The sequence below is a fragment of the Bidens hawaiensis genome, unplaced genomic scaffold (assembly GCF_021521415.1).
Source record: "Bidens hawaiensis isolate Kalapana, Puna unplaced genomic scaffold, B.hawaiensis_p1.1 tig00032119_1, whole genome shotgun sequence".
NCBI classification, from domain to species: domain Eukaryota; kingdom Viridiplantae; phylum Streptophyta; class Magnoliopsida; order Asterales; family Asteraceae; genus Bidens; species Bidens hawaiensis.
This window is the reverse complement of record NW_027495455.1, coordinates 48,903-66,530: the sequence shown is the minus strand read 5'-3', so window position 1 is coordinate 66,530 and position 17,628 is coordinate 48,903. Positions and strand designations below refer to the sequence as shown.

At 35.1% G+C, this 17,628-nt stretch overlaps 1 pseudogene across 1 annotated transcript; it reads left to right on the top strand.

Annotated features, from left to right (window-relative positions):
* Positions 1-12,518: 12,518 nt before the first annotated feature.
* LOC143583092 (demethylepipodophyllotoxin synthase-like) lies at positions 12,519-14,484 on the top strand (annotated as a pseudogene). Its single transcript, XR_013144094.1, has 2 exons — positions 12,519-13,453; positions 13,852-14,484. The product of XR_013144094.1 is annotated as a demethylepipodophyllotoxin synthase-like (transcript).
* The last annotated feature ends 3,144 nt before the right edge of the window (positions 14,485-17,628 follow it).

The window sequence follows — 17,628 nt, the reverse complement described above, 5'->3', positions numbered from 1 at the left end:
TCAAGACTCAAGAGCTTAGCACCGACAACAACGTTGGTACCGGCCAGTACGAGAAGTGGAGAAATAATTGTTTGACAGAGAGAGGGTTGAATGTGTAAATTATTTATAGGAGTTTGGGAGGGTGAGATTGTGGCCGTTGGATGGGTTTTGAGGCGGATCTCGAGTGAAAGTGAGAGTGGTGGTCTGGTCTGAGTGAGAATCTTTGTGATGATGTGTATGATTTTACTACGTGTGTCGTTTTTCAAAGGACAAGTCAGTTTTACAGTTTTGAACCCTCTATTAACTTTTTGTGTGCAATTGTAACCAGCGATGTAAACCACCCGAATGTTCACCAAAAGTTCATGAACTGTTTGGTAAAAATTCATTTACGTAATACGTTCATTCAAACGAAGGAACGCGAACAAGATATTTTATTCGTTTAATTAAATGAACGAACATGAATAGAACCTGCATGTTGTCCTCTGCAGAGGATCATCTGATCCAAACTGGGAAAAAACATTCGTAAACCCTACATATGACAAACCTGTAGATTTACCTGGTTTGATGAAGTCATGTATACGGGAAACAAAAGTTTGTTAGTCAAATAATCTTATACATTACAATATCTAATGAATGGTAAATAGACTTTGATGCTTAAGCTTAGACAGACAACAATATCAATGATTGTCGTAGACTACTCATTCCCGTGTTTATTAATATATTTATATGAAAATTGGCATGTCTTGACTCTTCAAAATCAATATGATTCTACGTCAGATAACTCCCAAAACTATAGCTTGCTCACTTGCATATCTCTTCAAACTTGAAAGTGTTTCTGATATTTATGTAAATATCAAAAAATAAAATATTAATAATAATAATATAATTATTTTGCATATTTTTAAATCTTAGATCATATTTCTTACTTGGTTTCATTCAAAATCGGGTTTTGCTTTAAAAGATCAGTTATGCAAATGTTCATCAGTTAAGCGGAACCGAAACTAAAATGTCAAAAAATTGATTTGAATGTTTGGACTGGAGTTTTCTGGTTAATCTTGAGAAAGTGCTTATTTGAGAGACAGTTTTGAAATTATCCTTAAAAACAAGTTTTATTAACCATCTCATGAGTTAGTTTGTCCACTATATAAGAAAAACTCTCATTTTCTCTTTCACTATTCACCCACCAAACTTCTCTCTACTCAATATTTTACGTAAAACTCTCTCTTTCTCAAGAGCATATGCAAAGAGTTGATTTATTTTCCCTTCAAATCAGTGTCATTACATCTTGAAATCTCCATCAATTATAGGTCTCGTGATGGATCTAACAACTAATCCCAGATCAATCTGTAAACATGGTGAGTGGAAATCACCAAGTTTATCTGGATATCGGATCAAGTACACACACAATATGAGAGAAAGAATAAAAAGATGAAGAAGATAATAATATTATTTCTAAGAAGCTAGGTGAAGTATGGAGAGTATATGACTTGATATATTCCACACCTAGGTTACAAGTTAGGCTTCACAAGCCAAGCCCAAGTAGGCAATAAAAAGTCTTTAGGCATTAGCCCATTACAATCAAACACTAAACAAAAGCACATAACAAATGATTATTACAAAATACATCTAATACAAAAGGCTAATCAAAACTTTTAACATAATTTTGGACCCAACAATCTCCCTCTAGGCTTTAGTATAGATGTGTGCTTCTGTCTCAAGCTTCCCTTAAGTAGTTTGAGAAGTAAACGGGATGCTCCCGTCATGCAATCTGTTAACCCAGACTCGAATGACGAACCTATCGAGGACCGTGATGATGTTGGTGTAAAGAAAACCGCGGCCCCGTGTCTTTCAATGGTGATTAGAGAAGCTTGCGAACATCATGCCTACCCAATTTGAGAAGCTCATGCTCATCAAAGACTCGAAGCCTTTTCCCCATGTCCGAAACGGATAACCACCTCACCAGTCTGATAATCAAATTCCCATCCATGGAACGGATCTAGAAAATTTTCTTGCAAAACATTACCTTGTTAAACAATGTGACCTTCATATAGCATTTTGTATCTCCGGATCATGACAGGTTGTCTGGTGGTTTCGTCTATCATTGTGGGGTGAGGAAACCTTTTACCATTGTTGACTTTATGATCAGCAAATCCCTCTTTAGCAAGTTTCTTTAAGTGTGAGCTGTACTGGTGTGCAAAGCTTGATTCATTGGCCTCGTCACTTATTTTTCAACAAAAAAAAGTTCATATTTTAAATTGGTGCATTCCTCGAAAGCCTTCAATCTCCCAATCGCTTCTTGAAATGGCATCGTGCTAAGATTAAGAAACTATTCAATTGATGCAACAATTTAAACAAGCTTTTCTGGTTCAGAACCCAAAAGTTTTCGAACCAATCTTTTCTCATTCATCGTATGCCCAAGACTGCTTGCTTATGTTGCAATTTGACTGATCTTTCCCGCATTGGCATCAAGTGATTCATCAACATTCATTTTCAAAGATTCAAAATCTGACTCGATTGTCTCAAAGAATAGTTTCTTCTTCTGAAGTAAGATTGGCAATTTGCAATACCATACTTTCAGGAATTGCTTGGTAAGTAATGCAATTGCCGTATTATTCTTTTTCTCATCTACTTCAGTGCATGCTTTTGGATTAACTTCTTCCCATATTCCATGTACATTAAAGAGAGCTTTAATCTTTATCGTCCAAATGGTATAATTTGTCTCTTTTAGGATCGGGCATTGGAAAGTCATTGATGCCCCTCCATCCTTTGCTGTTGCGACTTCTTTATCTTTCGACTGAACCATTTTTCATGTTTTCTTTTTCTATATTCTGGCAAACTTTTCTTCCCTCAAGTACCAATCTGATCAACTTTTATTTATATCTCTCAACTCAAAATAAAGTAATCCTACTAATTATACGTGTACAATATTTCTTAAAAAAAAGCCTTGTTTCTTTGATCCATTTGTTCTGATCAATCCCGCCTCGCTGTTGAAAGTCAAACCTGCCTCGCAAATGATAGTCAATCCCTCCTTCTGCTAATGACAATCAATCCCGCTTCTCCTACGTTGACAATCAAACATGCTTCTCCGTTATTGATCTCGAATTGTAGGGCCAATATTCTATATTGTTTTTTGGATTGCGTATGCCGTTTTAGTTTGCTTTTAGTCGGTGTTTTACATACTCGGTACGTTTATTTTGTAAGTTTATTATGTAAACTTTGGAGAAATGGGGACCTATAAAAGGGACACTTTACCATTTCTCCAAACTCAACTCCAACAACTCTTTCACAACTCCAAGAAAATAAAGTTTCTTTCTCTCACCTACATCTCTACTTTTTATCTCTTTTACATAAACAAAACTAAGATCCGAGATCCGAGTGTCGTTGGTGATTTCCGCTAACCAAAAACACGGATTGATCCGAGTCAAGTTGTGAGATCCATCTAGAGGACCTACAAGTTGTATCAGAGCTTTTGGCTCGACTTTTTGTGGTTTTCGAGTCAAACTTTTCGGATTTTGATCTTAGTTTTTGTTGGATTTGAGGTTGATTTCGTGTTATTTATCTCTTTTGAAGTCCCTTTAACCTTAGAAATACATGAGAATCACCAAATCTAAGTTTTTAGTATTTTAATTTTTTGTGTCTGAGATCAGATTCGGCTTAAAAACTCAGATCTAGGCCGATTTATTGATTTTTAGACTAAAGTCTTTTTGACTTTTTGGAAGTTTGGGTGTTACATTCAAAAAAATAATTCGCATCAGGTACTGTAGCAGTCGCTTCCGAGGTACAGTAACAATCGCCGGGGGGGGGGGGGTACTGTAGCAATCGCATCGCCGAGGTACTGTAGCAATCACTTCGCACAGCGGGTACTGTAGCAAATCGTTTCGCTTCGCACGGGGGGGTACTGTAGCAATCGTTTCGCTTCGCACGGGAACTGTAGCAATCACTTCGCATCGAGTACTGTAGCAACTCATGCGAAACACTGTAGGGACTCATGCGAAACACTGCAGTGACTCGGCACTATAGCAAAAAAAAAAACCTTAAATTTTTTTTCTCTTTCAAAAAAAAAAATCTAACCGAGTTAAAAAAAATGTCTTACGAACCTGAGCTTGAAGGAAATCTGGATATGGGAGAAAGCCGAAATAAAATATTAATAGGAGAATTTGACATGTTTACACATATTAAAAGAGAATCGGTTGCCTCTCTCATCAACAGATTTGAGTCACTCGTCTCCAAAATAAGTAGTGCCGGTATCATCAATGGTTTGTTTGAGATCAACGTGAAGTTGTTGAATTCACTACCTTACACATGGAACATCAATATGGTTACCATTAAAAGAACCACAGACCTGTATACCATGACACTCTCAGAGTTGGCTTCTATCATCAAGTCTTCTGAAATAATGGAAGAAACAATCAGTCCAAAGAAAATAAAGTTGGGACAAGTGCTGCAGGTGAAAGCAGTCATGCATGTCCTATCATTCCCGACACATCACATGCTGATGAGGTATACAGCAATTTATGTTCTCAAGCTTGCATTAACAAGGTCACATATTATAGATACTATCAGAATGAAGTCTTGAAAGAAAATTCAAAACTTCGAGAACTAAATGCTGAGTATGTAAAAGCCGACAAGATTTACGTTGAAAAGATTGAAAATCATCGTGGTGATGTAGCAAATCTTAGACTTAAAATTTTTCAAGCTAAATATGAAGTAATATATTATAAAAACATAATTTCTGAACTGAAAGATGAAATTGAAAAGTTAAAACTTGATGCTTCTGATAAAAAGAAAGAAGAAAAGTTAGTCAAAAGATTTAAAACATCATCTGAGAAATTGGATGATCTTATTGGAGCCCAAAGAAGTACTAAAGTAAAAGCGGGGCTGGGGTATGATTATACTAATGTACCACCACATTTAATGACAACTACACCAGTTTGTCCCACTTTAGCTATAATACTTCTCCCGATGAAGAAATGTCATATGGGGTTGGTAGAATACCAAAAACCAGTGAAATTTGTTCCTGCGGTGTCACAAACTGCTACTCCAGGCCCATCATCTGATAAATCTAACATCAATGTATCTTTTGAAGCTAGTTGTGTAGAAGAAAGTGGGTCGATGGAAACGAACACGAGTTGTGATTATGGAACCGTTTGTAATGAAACTTTTGTTGAAAAATGTGTCAATGAAAGTAGGCCTGTTGAGGTGAACATATCAAGTTGTTCATCATTAAGTTGTGAGATTGAGATAATTCATGTAAAAGCAAAGTTTTTGAAAATGAAAAGGCAAGTACTTCATGTAAATATGTTCCACCAAATAAACGATCATTTTCTCAAACAACCAATCAATTTGAAAATCCTCAGCCATACAACTTCTATGATAACAACTACTATGGTCATTATCAACAAAATTTTGTTAATCCATATTACACAAATGTGTTTTATAATCTTGTTCCTTTCCAAGGATCACCTTTCCCACCACACCAACCACATTATAGTTCAGACGAGTTCTATGGAACTCCTAGGAGAAAGTGTTGTTTTGTGTGTGGTCACTCTTCTCACCTTGCAAGACATTGCAAGCACTGGTTCGAGCAACAGCTTGGTATTCAAAGGCGGCTTAGTCAGTCCCTAAAAGGAGCTTCTAGTAGCCCTGATTCAAGGACTGATCAAGTTGATAGTAAACCCAGTGAAATGGATGTGAGATCCAAAGTAAATAAAGTAAAACATAAAAAGAAACCTTTTTGAAAATCCAAGAAGGATAAAATCAAAAAGAATCCTAAGACTGTAAAGTCTGAGGATTCACCAAAAACAATTTCAAAAACAAGAAAAGAAAAGTCCAAAATTGTTAAAACCAAGGAACAAGTTTTTACTTGGATTCCTAAGGACTGTTCTTCATCAAGTGAGGCTCCACCAAGAAATAAATGGTTTTTAGGAAATAAAATTAAGTTTGGTCGGTTTACGGTCGACTTTCCTAGGACAAAAGTATCCCGGGAACCCATGTCTATTTAAATGCTTAGTGCATGCAGGGTCAATCAAGGAGGACTATCAATAAGATACTTAGTTAGTAATTGCACCCAGCATATGATGGAAGATGAACCCTTGCTATTTGATGCTAAACCATTCAATGACGGATTCGAGTCTTTCATAAGAGACATTGGGAGGACAAACTTCAAGGAAAGGAAGCCTTGTTTAAATGGTTCAACAACAACTTTTCGAGCGTTTCTCAAACCAACCTCGTCCAACTGCTTCTCTCAAGTGATAGATCCAGCATCAGATGGTGGATCTTGGTTTGAATCTCTTCAACTTTGTTATACGATGTGATAATGCATGCTTAATATAGTCCATCTGACAACAACTTTGCTGACCTTTTTACTAAATCCATCGATCATACCCGATTTGAATTTCTGGTCAAATCGTTCGGCATGATCAATTTTGATTAAAACAACCTATCTATCTTTTTGTATATAAAATTGTAAATATTTTTAAAATATGTCACAATTTTAGAGGGAGAAAATTGAGCTATTTATAACTCACCAAAAAGATTTTCAATTCATCTTAAGAAAAGCAAAAACAAATCATTTGATTTATCAAAAAGATTTTATATTACTTTTAAGAAAATCTAAAAGGAATTGTCCCGTTTAGAGGGAGCTCCTGCTTAGAGAGAGTCGGATAATTAAAATTTTCAAATTTTGAGAAATTGATCCAACCATTGGAAAATGATAGTACATTGATATGCAATGATCCTAGCGCATGAAAAGAGTAGATCAAAAGTCTACAAAATCACTCACAGATGTGTAGATAGGCTTGACAAACAAGTAAGTGTCGGGTGATATAAACCTAAATTCCTGCCGGTACTAGTGGATATACGATTATGAGGCGGTTGCATGATTCCGTGAAGTCATATTCATGAAGGCAGAAATGTAATTATACATGTCATACCCAAGCCTCTCTTTACCTGATCAAAGTTGTCTTATGAAGTAAGTGTCAATTTTTAATTTCTATTGAGTCAAGTAAAGTGTCAAGAAAAGAAAAGAAAAGAAAAACAAAAAGAGTCAGAAAAGAAAAGGAAAAATCAAGAAAAAGAGTCGAAAAAAGTCAATCTTAGAGATTTTAATTCTGCTTTATTTCTTCATTTATTTTAATTCAAGCCTTGGACTTTCTCTGTTTGTAGTCATACAAGATCTGATTGTTAAGGCCCTAAATCTTCTGCTTTGTTTTAATCTTTCTAAATCGAGTCAAGTGTGCAAAAATAAAGAATAAAGTGTCAAGTATGTTAATAAGTATACTGTGATCAAATAAGAAAGGTTTAAGTCAAGTTTAGGTGATATGTTAACACAAAGTAAGCCCGAGATATGATGGAATAAGTAACATGTCTGATTAAGTGGAGACCACATAAGCACCGTGCCTAATTGTACTTTAAACGTATCACTTTGGCATTAAAACACTTGTCAAGTTAAACAAATGGACGATATCTACAGTCGGTGATGAAATTGTGACATAATCATATCAAAATGGAAACGCGATCTAGGGCTTTGTAAATCAATGTGATTCCATATTGTGATCTTTCTCACAAAAATATTAAAATCATTAGAAAATTTTATAAATGTTATTGATATATAATATTAATTTCATCTTTACTCCTATCTTTTATTGTTTATTTTGATTTTGTTTTTTTTTTTTGTTTCAACTTCAAAATGTTATGTATATATTTTCGTTATTTTTAAAATATATGAAGATGCCAAAAAGATTTTAAGTTTTTCTTATGTTTGTACATATTTTGTTAAACTTTGTTTCATTCAAAATCATGTGTTTTGTTGTCAAAGTCGTTCTTGCAAAGTTTGTTGGAAACCTGGGACTTAAACAAATCACTTATAAGTTGAGGGACTGAAATTGGAAGGGCCTATGAACGATTTCTTCTTGACCTTCGAGAGGGTCTGTGAACGAATCTTATTCGTTTTAGCTTTTGTGCAGTTGTACATGGACAGGTGGATCAAGATCAAGTCTGCTTGAAGTTGCAGATGCTGAAGCGCTTAAAAGAAAACGAGAACGTGAAAGTTTGTGATTGAATCTAAAAAAATGAACTGACTTTATCTGAAGACAAGGAAAGAAACCAATCGGCACAAGAAAGTCAACAAGAGAAAATTAGATGTCAAGCCTCCCACATCTGATGTTTCTAAATTTTCTGTTGCCGATCATTCCTTGAAAATAAGATTGAAGTTCAAGTCTACAAGACTGGAAAATAAAGATTTGTTCAAGATCCAATCTCGTTCAAGCTACTGAATCAAGACAAGTACTATTTTCAAGAAATAAAGACGAAGCAAAGAACATGAAGAAGGTTCCTCGACATACTCAATCCTAGAGGGAGATTGTAGGGCCAATATTCTATATTGTTTTAGGATTGCGTATGTCGTTTTAGTTTGTTTTTAATCGGTGTTTTACGTTCTCGGTATGTTTATTTTGTAAGTTTATTATGTAAACTTTCAAAAATTGGGACCCTATAAAAGGGACACTTTACCATTTCTCCAAACTCAACTCCAACAACTCTTTCACAATTCCAAGAAAATAAAGTTTCTCTCTCACCTACATCTCTACTTTTTCTCTCTTTTACATAAACAAAACTAAGATCCGAGATCCGAGTGTCGTTGGTGATTTCCGCCTAACCAACAATACAGATTGATCCGAGTCAAGTTGTGAGATCCATCTAGAGGACCTACAATCAACCCCGCTGTGTTGATAACCAATCAAGTTCATGCTAATGATTATCAAACCTGCCTTCCTGCTAATGATCTTAATGCCCTAGGAAAATCTTTGAACCGTTATTTTCCTTCTCAAAACAATTAAATCCCGCTTTGTTTTGTAATCCCGTTTTCTACTTGATAGAAAAACAATACAAAATAACAAACTGAGCTTTTCCTTCTTTCCTTCTCTAACCAATTGAAACCATATACAACAAACGGATATTTTTCTGTTTCCTTCTCTAACCAATATGAACAAACGTGCAACGAATAGAAAACACTTTTCTGGATTGTTTGGCAATGTTTCTTGAATCAAACTCGACTGGTTTTTGATTCATTCTTGAATTGCCTCTTGTTTCAGTTTTAGATTCTTCAACAAAATTCCCTATTTAGTTGGAATATATTAAACTTTATCCTAATCTTTGATTTCTGATTCATGTTGTAACCACACAAACACCACCACTGTTTCTATGTCGTCGGAAAATCGAACCACTTCCGCTACCAATGATCACCAAAATTTCCGCCTCCGAAACACCATCGTGTCGTCGCTGTGTTGTCTTGCCGGAAACTACCACGACCAGCAACAACAAACCGCCACTACTCTTTGATTTCCGATCAACCTACGTTGTCGGATAACGCACCGTCGCCACCTTTTTTTCTTCATCAGAAATAACAACCGATACCAACCACAACAAATCTGGAACTAATTTGTTTAAATTGAATCCGGTAACCATCATGACCTTCAATTGATCGTTGGAAAAATATACCATTGATCACCTTTTTTTTTAATCTGATTATCAAATCATACAGTCTGATGCTCTGATACCACTGTTGACCCCAATCATGATCTTTGATATAGATTTGATAATAAGAATAAGATGAACAAAGATTGAACAAACAAACTTTCTAATTGAAACTTTTAATATGACGAATATGTTATTGAATACAACATTTAACCCCTATTTATACGTCACGAACTGGTATGTTTGTTAAAATCATGGTCGTTCAAACAAACCCTAATTTGGCATATGTACATGGAAGTTATAACCATTCCATCTTAACGCATCTAGTCCCTATACTTTGCAGACTATAATAAAATACAACTAAACATAGTTTTAACTATTTACAATATGACCCCTTGTATTTATGATGATGAGTGATTAACATTATAGGATCCCAATGAGTTTCAGCCAGAAAAGATTTTTTTCAATTCAAAAAGATATTGATCAAATGGAAGTCATTTCGATATCCTTCCCTTTAGTAATTAGTTGTGAAAGAAGAACGTGTTCTGGTATGTTCTTTGCACCAAATGCTTTGCCTTTAACACTAGCTAATGTGTACAATGGTTTACGATACAAAAACAACAGACGAACCGATCACTAAGGCATGGGAGTAGGGTTGCTCACGAGTCGAGCCAGGGTGGTTCGAGCTCGGGCTCTAAATTAAATGGGGCAACTTAATTGGGCTCTAGCTTGAATTTGAAGTTAAACGAGCTTAAGAATCAAGCCAACGAGCCGAGCCATGACTCAAGCCAAGCCAGGGTCAATTTTGGCTTGGTTAAAAAAATGATCCAAATCAGCTCAAGATGTTACAAATCAAGTTTTTATAGCTAGTTTTTTTCGAGTGAGGCATGAGCTCGAGCTTTTTGTTATAACCTTCCATCTTGACGCATCTAGTCCCTATACTTTACAGACTATAATAAAACACAACTAAATATAGTTTTAACTATTTACAATATGACCCCTTGTACTTCTGATGATGAGTGATTAAAATTATAGGATCCCTATGAGTTTCAGCCAGAAAAGATTTTTGTCAATTCAAAAAGATATTGATCTCAAAGGAAGTCATTTCAAACTCCTTCCCCTTAGTAGTGGAAGAAGAATGTGCTCTCATATGTTCTTTGCACCAAAAACTTTGCCTTTAACACTAGCTAATGTGTTACAATGGTTTACGATACAAAAACAACAGACGAACCGATCACTAAGGCATGGGAGTGACTACCCACAAAGCAACACCGCTTGAGATCTTTATCGCCCCTCGTCTATCACCTAATATGTATTCCACTGGATCATGAAACATATATGATGCAAAATATTTGCAAACTCGGCTTCATAGATATGAAATCTAAAGAATTCTAAAATATCTATGAAATCTAAAGAATTCTAAAATAGAAAGTAAGCTAGTCCTTATGTTCGGAGAAGACGTCAACTCCAGTTTATATAAGCTTGCTTGTATGCAAAATAAGTCACAAGTTGCTTTTGGATCATGTGTCATTTGCAAGAGCAATTTTTTTTTTGTTTTTATAATTGTTGCGTTTTCTCCATTTTAAATTAACTGTGCAAATAAATTTTTCATAAGTATTCATATTGTTCTCCCCAAGTTTATAGTTTTTTTTGTCATATTGTTACTTTGTTACATGGTAATTATAAGTTAGCTTTCATTATTTATTTAATTTCTTTTTACGAACTAGATTTTTTCCTCGTAGCTAATCATATATAGAGGGAACGCATGACGTTCAATACCAAAAAAGAAAATTAAAAAAATAAAACAAAACAAAACAAAACCAAAAAAAAAAAAAAGAAAACAAATAAATTAAAAAAAAAAAAACAAGAACTTCTATGTAACATCTTGCCTAGTTAAAAGCTATGATACAGAAATCATATCACAAACTTACTTCCATAGATACAATTAAATGCTACATTAACTAACTTTAATAATCTTTATTTCTTCCAAGATCTCCTTTAGCTCTCAACTCTCTAGCACTTTTGTGTACCTTCCCCAGCATCTCTGATAATCTAACATACAAAAGACAGAACTACATTTGAGTAAGTTTTGCCTAGTGAATGAAAAAAGGGTAATAAATCAGAATATGTTCACTCTCAAAAAGGATTTCAGATGTAAAATAAAATCAAAAAGTATAAAATATATATATATATATAAACTATAATGTGTCATCATGTGGTATACGAAGTTCATGGGGTTCAATTAACTAATGTTGATGACACAGGGTAGCTGCATAGGGGTGTGGACAAATCACGATATCTCGTTTCCCATGGTAACATGTTCATTTATTGTATTCTAACATCAATCTATAGATCTCCGTGGTTTTAAATAAAGTACCATTTTGCCCCCAAAGTCAAGCCTATAAGCTTGAGACGCCAGGAAAACCTACCATCATGGATGATAGTTTTGTGATCCTCGCAAAGAAAAATACTGACGTTGGTAGGACGACGGTGCATATATAAAAATGGTCATAAACTTGTAAACATGTGACTTGTGGATATAAACCTGTAAACTTGTAACTTGTAAGCTTCGTAACATATATATACCATATGAACATGTAAACTCGAAAAATTGAATACTCTTATGCTTGTAAAATCACAAACTCAGAAGATGCAGTCCCGTAAACAAGTAACTTGCACTATACCCCCTAACACAACCTGCATGTCCTAACCGATATTTTGTATTATTACTACTTTTGTAACTTTCAGTTCAATATAAATGCTGTTAAATCTAATTATTTAAACAATTATTTTACTAATTAATATTTCAAACTTCACTTTTAACTTTATAACTTACATGTAACAGTAACCTTATTAATTAACTAACTAACACTATTTAATTTGTTATTGTTTTGAGTAAATTAAGGTTTTGGTACATGTGATTCGCCCTTGCTTTTCAACCTACTAAAATGTCATTAAAATATACTAATGTAGTATTAAACATGGGTTTGTCAGAATATGTAACATATTTAATGCCTCAGAGTACGATGGTATAATCACTTTAATAATTCTGTCTGGACATTGAAGCCATGGATTTCCATCTCTCATCTTCTTCAACTATGGCAGCCATTTTGTTTGTTATTGCAATAGCTTTTCTGCTCCAAATCTTGAAAAGAAAGAGGGTAAACAGAGAACCACCTAAAGCTAAGGGCGCATGGCCTATTATCGGGCACCTACACCTTCTCAACTCCCTCACCATGTTTTAAGTGATATGGCTGACAAATATGGCCCTATTTTTACCATGAAGCTTGGAGTTTACCAAGTTCTGGTGGTGAGTAATGCGGATATGGCTAAAGAGTGCTTCACCACAAATGACAAAATCTTTGCAAGTCGACCCAAATCAATGGCAGCAGAGATCATGGGATATAACTATGCTATGATCGGTGTTTCTCCGTATGGGGATTACTGGCAAAAAGTGCGCAAGATGCTCACACTTCAGGTTCTCTCTCAACAAAGAGTGCAGATGCTTGAACATGTTCGAGTTTCAGAACTTAAAGCATCCATGAAAGATATCTATGAGACTTGGATAAAGAACAAAGAAAGTGAAGGTTCTGATATGGTAATGATGGAGATGTCAGGGTGGTTTGGGAACTTGATACTAAATGTTGTACTTAGGGTCCTTTCTGGAAAGAGGTTTCCACTTAACCATAAAGAGGGTGTTCGATCTCTAAAGGCTATTAGCGACTTATTTGAGTTATTCGGCGAATATGTGGTATCTGATTTCATTCCTCTCTTGAGTGTCTTGGACCTTGGAGGATATAGGAAAAAGATGAAAATGGTTGAGAAAGAGAATGACAACATCTTAGAAGGATGGCTGAAAGAACACAGGAGAGAGAAAGAGTCCGAGAAGCAACATGAAGGCAACCAAGTCTTCATAGATGTGATGATTTCTATTCTCCAAGAAGCGTCCGAAGAGGAATTTCCCGGTCATAACCATGATACAGTTATCAAAGCCTCATGCCTGGTAAACTCAATTAAACTTGATCTATTTACAATTACATCATTATTTGCTGATTTAAGCATTTTAAAAGTATTGTGACCAGAGGATAATATTAATGACTCCTTGAGCAGACAATTATGAAGGTTAGTTGGTTGTAGGGCCTTACATAAGCCTTAGATACTTACAATTGCCGAAGCCTCAAGCCTGGCAAGCTTAATTAAACTAAATTATTTGCTGATTTGTGCAATCATAAAACATATTTATAGTTATCTACATAAGCAGACAATTAGATAGGTTAGTTGGTTCATGTTTCACTATGGTGAAATGAAAGATTGCTGTTATTTAATTTGGCTTAGCCCATGTTAATATTAGATACATTATAATGCAATCGCATAACACTTGGCGTAATCTCAATCGTCTAGGCAGTACTACTGGGAGGCTCAGACACGACGATTGTGACTTTAACATGGGCGTTATCTTTGCTGCTCAACAGTCCAAACACAATGAAAACTGTCCAAGATGAATTAGATAAGCATGTTGGTAGGGAGAGGCCTTTGGAGCAGTCAGACACGAAAAAGTTAGTCTACCTTCAAGCAGTCATCAAAGAAACATTGCGTTTACACCCACCAGGACCTCTCTCCATTCCTCATGAGTCCATGGAGGACTGCGTTGTGAGCGGCTACAAAATCCCAAAAGGCACGCGTTTGTTAGTAAATCTTTGGAAACTGCACCACGATCCAAATGTATGGTTAGATCCTTACGAGTTTCAGCCTGAAAGATTCTTGACAAGTCAAAAGGACATTGATCTCAAAGGAAATCATTTCGAACTGCTTCCCTTTGGTAGTGGAAGAAGAATGTGTCCTGGTATGTTCTTTGCGCTTGAGGCTTTGCCTTTAATACTAGCTAGTGTGTTACAACAGTTTACGATAACAAAAACAACAGATGAACCGATCGATATGACCGAAGGCATGGGATTGACTACCCACAAAGCAGCACCACTTGAGGTCCTTATTGCCCCTCGTTTATCCCTTAATATGTATTCCACTGGTGCATGAAATACATATATGCCACAAAACATTTATGAACTAGCCTTCTAAGATATGCGATCTGAAGATTTCTTAAACTTACTGTAAGTCCTTATAAAGAAGACATCAAGGCCGGTTAGTATAACCTTAATTGTATGCAAAATAAGTCACAAGTTGCTTTTGGATCATGTGTCATTTGTAAGCGCAATGGTACTTGTTTTTTAATTTTACTTTTTCTCCATTTTCAGTTCAAAAAAAAAAAATAAGAAATTTACTTTGAGTATTCATATTATTCTATCAAAGTTTATAGTTTCGTTTTCATATCTTTCCTGTGTATCATGGTAGTAAGTTGGCTATCATTTTCTTTTATCAGGAAAGAATTAGACATTTGTTCGTGGTAAGTAATCATATACATAGGGGCACGTTCACTACAAAACCAAGATAATGTCAAAACCCGCTTTGTAAATTGTAACATCTGTTTAGTTAGGGTTGACATGTCATTTATACGAATTTCGTATCACTAATATATTAAGCTTAGGATACTAAAGGGTGGTTTGGTAAAATTTCATAGGATGGCTTGAAGAAGATATAAAATAATAATTACTTTATTATTTAATTATAAGTTAGCTAGTCCTATATACAAATAAGTTAGTCTTATCCATTATTCTATTTGTTAGATACAAATTCTATATTTGATTTCAATAGAACTAGTTCAAAGAATATTTATATGCATATATATGCCTTTGATAATTGATGTACTTGAATTTTTCGTTCGTACGTTTTATTAATAAAGAAACCTTGTGTTGGTTTTATTGCTCTGGTCAATCAAACAGTAGCTCGCAACCGAAAGAATTTGTTTGTTTTTTTCTGTTCGATTAGAAGGATTAAACAATTGTGATTATAGCAGTGGTGGAGCCACATAATACACACTGTGGTCTGCCGAACATAAATCTTTTTTCGGTTTTATATATAACATATAGTACTGAATTAACAGACAAACTTATTTTTTTTAACTAGCGAACCTAATATGATTTTAAGCAACCATCCGAAATCATTGATTATGAAAAATTTAGTTAAAGTTATTTTCAATAATGAATATATTTTAGAAAAAGAATATAAAAAGCTTTAAAAAACTATAAGAATTACTAACATTGTAAATGGGCCAATTATAACGCATATATAGATTATAAATAAAAAAAATAAAAAGCCCAAAATTATTCATAGAATGAGTGAATAAGGTCAATCCAATTAACTTTCTTAATTAAACACTAACACGATACCTAAATAAAAAATAAATAAAAAAACAAAGAGAACGCCCGATCAATTTCTGTTTCTATCGTTTAGAAACCAACGTCATCTACTCGTCTTCGACTCTTCGCCAGTTCGCCTCAAGGCTTCAAACATCTCTTCACATTCGAACTTCAACCAGACAACGGTCGGCCAACTCTTTCTTTGATTGCTTCAAGGCTTCAATCGATTATATGAATATTGCTTGCATTCATTATATTGAAGAAGAGTTCTTTTCGAAAGTCACGATTGATTGACCAAGCCGACCCAACCCATCGGGCCCGAAAACTGACGCCGAAAAAAAATCGAGTGCTGAAAAATCCCGAACGTATTGGGAAAAATTCCTTGCTCTACCACGATCGCGTGTTCTCGTTTCTGGTTTAATTATCACTTGTGAAACGCTCTGTAGTTGAACTACTTCAATTGTTTAAGAACATTTACATTGGAGCCTCTAACTTCATATCATAATTTACTTAAAAAAATTGTTTTAAGAAACCTTCCACATCTAAGTCCATATATCCTTTTGCCACTCACAAACACTTATGTTATTATTCTTCTTCTCTTTTATAAACTCACAACAAATAATTGATGGTTAATATGAGCCTCTAAATATAATAGGGTATTGGTATACTTTAATATTTTATAAATTCTTCTCTATTAAATTAGACTAAATGCTATGGGCGGCTTAGGGGCGGTAAAGGAGGGGAACACCGCATAGAGCCGGTATGGAGGTGGGTGGGGTGGGGGGGGGGCTTCGGACGACCGGCAGTAAAGGTGTGGATGGTGTGGGCTTTCATGCTTTTCACTCTCTCTCTCTCTCTCTCATACATATGTATATATATGTTGTGGCATCAAATAGGCTTTAAATCAAAGCGGGATGTTATATAGAAAGGGCTTTGAAGCCCCGTTTTCTATGTGACGATGATGTGGAAGGGGTTTAAAGCCCTTGGCCTCCATAGTGAACAGCCTTATATGAGCCTTTAAATATAAATGTGTACTTTAACTCGCGACTCTCGATCACACTTGTATACATTCCTCAATATTTCTCATAACCTACCGTACAAAAACCACAGCTGTGTCTGAGCAAATTTTGCTCTTTGACTGAAAATTGGTGATGCACTATAATTTTTCTCAGAAAAGGAATTTCATATGTAGAAATTTAGGCTGTAATGTAAGCGAACCGGACGTCCGGGAAGTTCGTTTATGTTCGTTCGTTTAATAAACGAACCGGACACGGATAAAAAAAACTTTGTTCGGTAAGGTTAACGGGCTAACACGAACAAAGGCTGCATTCATTCATTAGTGTTCGTGAACGTCCATTTAAAAGTGTTGTGTATGTTGAAATTTTTTGAAGAATGAAGAAATATGAAACTTGTTTCTCGTGAAACACTAGAAGTTTGTGAATTTTGGAAACCAAAACATTATTTTGATATGATGTGTTAAGTGTTAAGTATTTTTGAATATCATGTGGTGTAATGTTCATTAGTGTTTATGTTAAGTTTTTTTATTTGTGTATGTTTATTTGCCCATTAATGTTCATAATTAGTATCCATTGGTGTTTGTTTGACCATTAATGTTCAGACGCGAGTTTTCGTTCGATAGGGTGTTTGTGAACCATTCGCTTGTCCGACAAAAGCTTAACGAATGAATACAGACAAGGTCTCGTCAGGTACGGTCCGGTTCGCTTACAGCTCTAGCTCTATGCAGAACAAAACCAAAAAGTATACAATATACGTAAACTACAACATGTTATCATGCTGTACCCAAAGTTCTAGGGGTTCAATTAACAAGCGTATGTAATGCAGGGTAGCGAGCCCATGGTTTAATCACAATATCCCATTCCCTATGATAACATGCTCATTTATTTTACCCAAGCATTCTAAATAA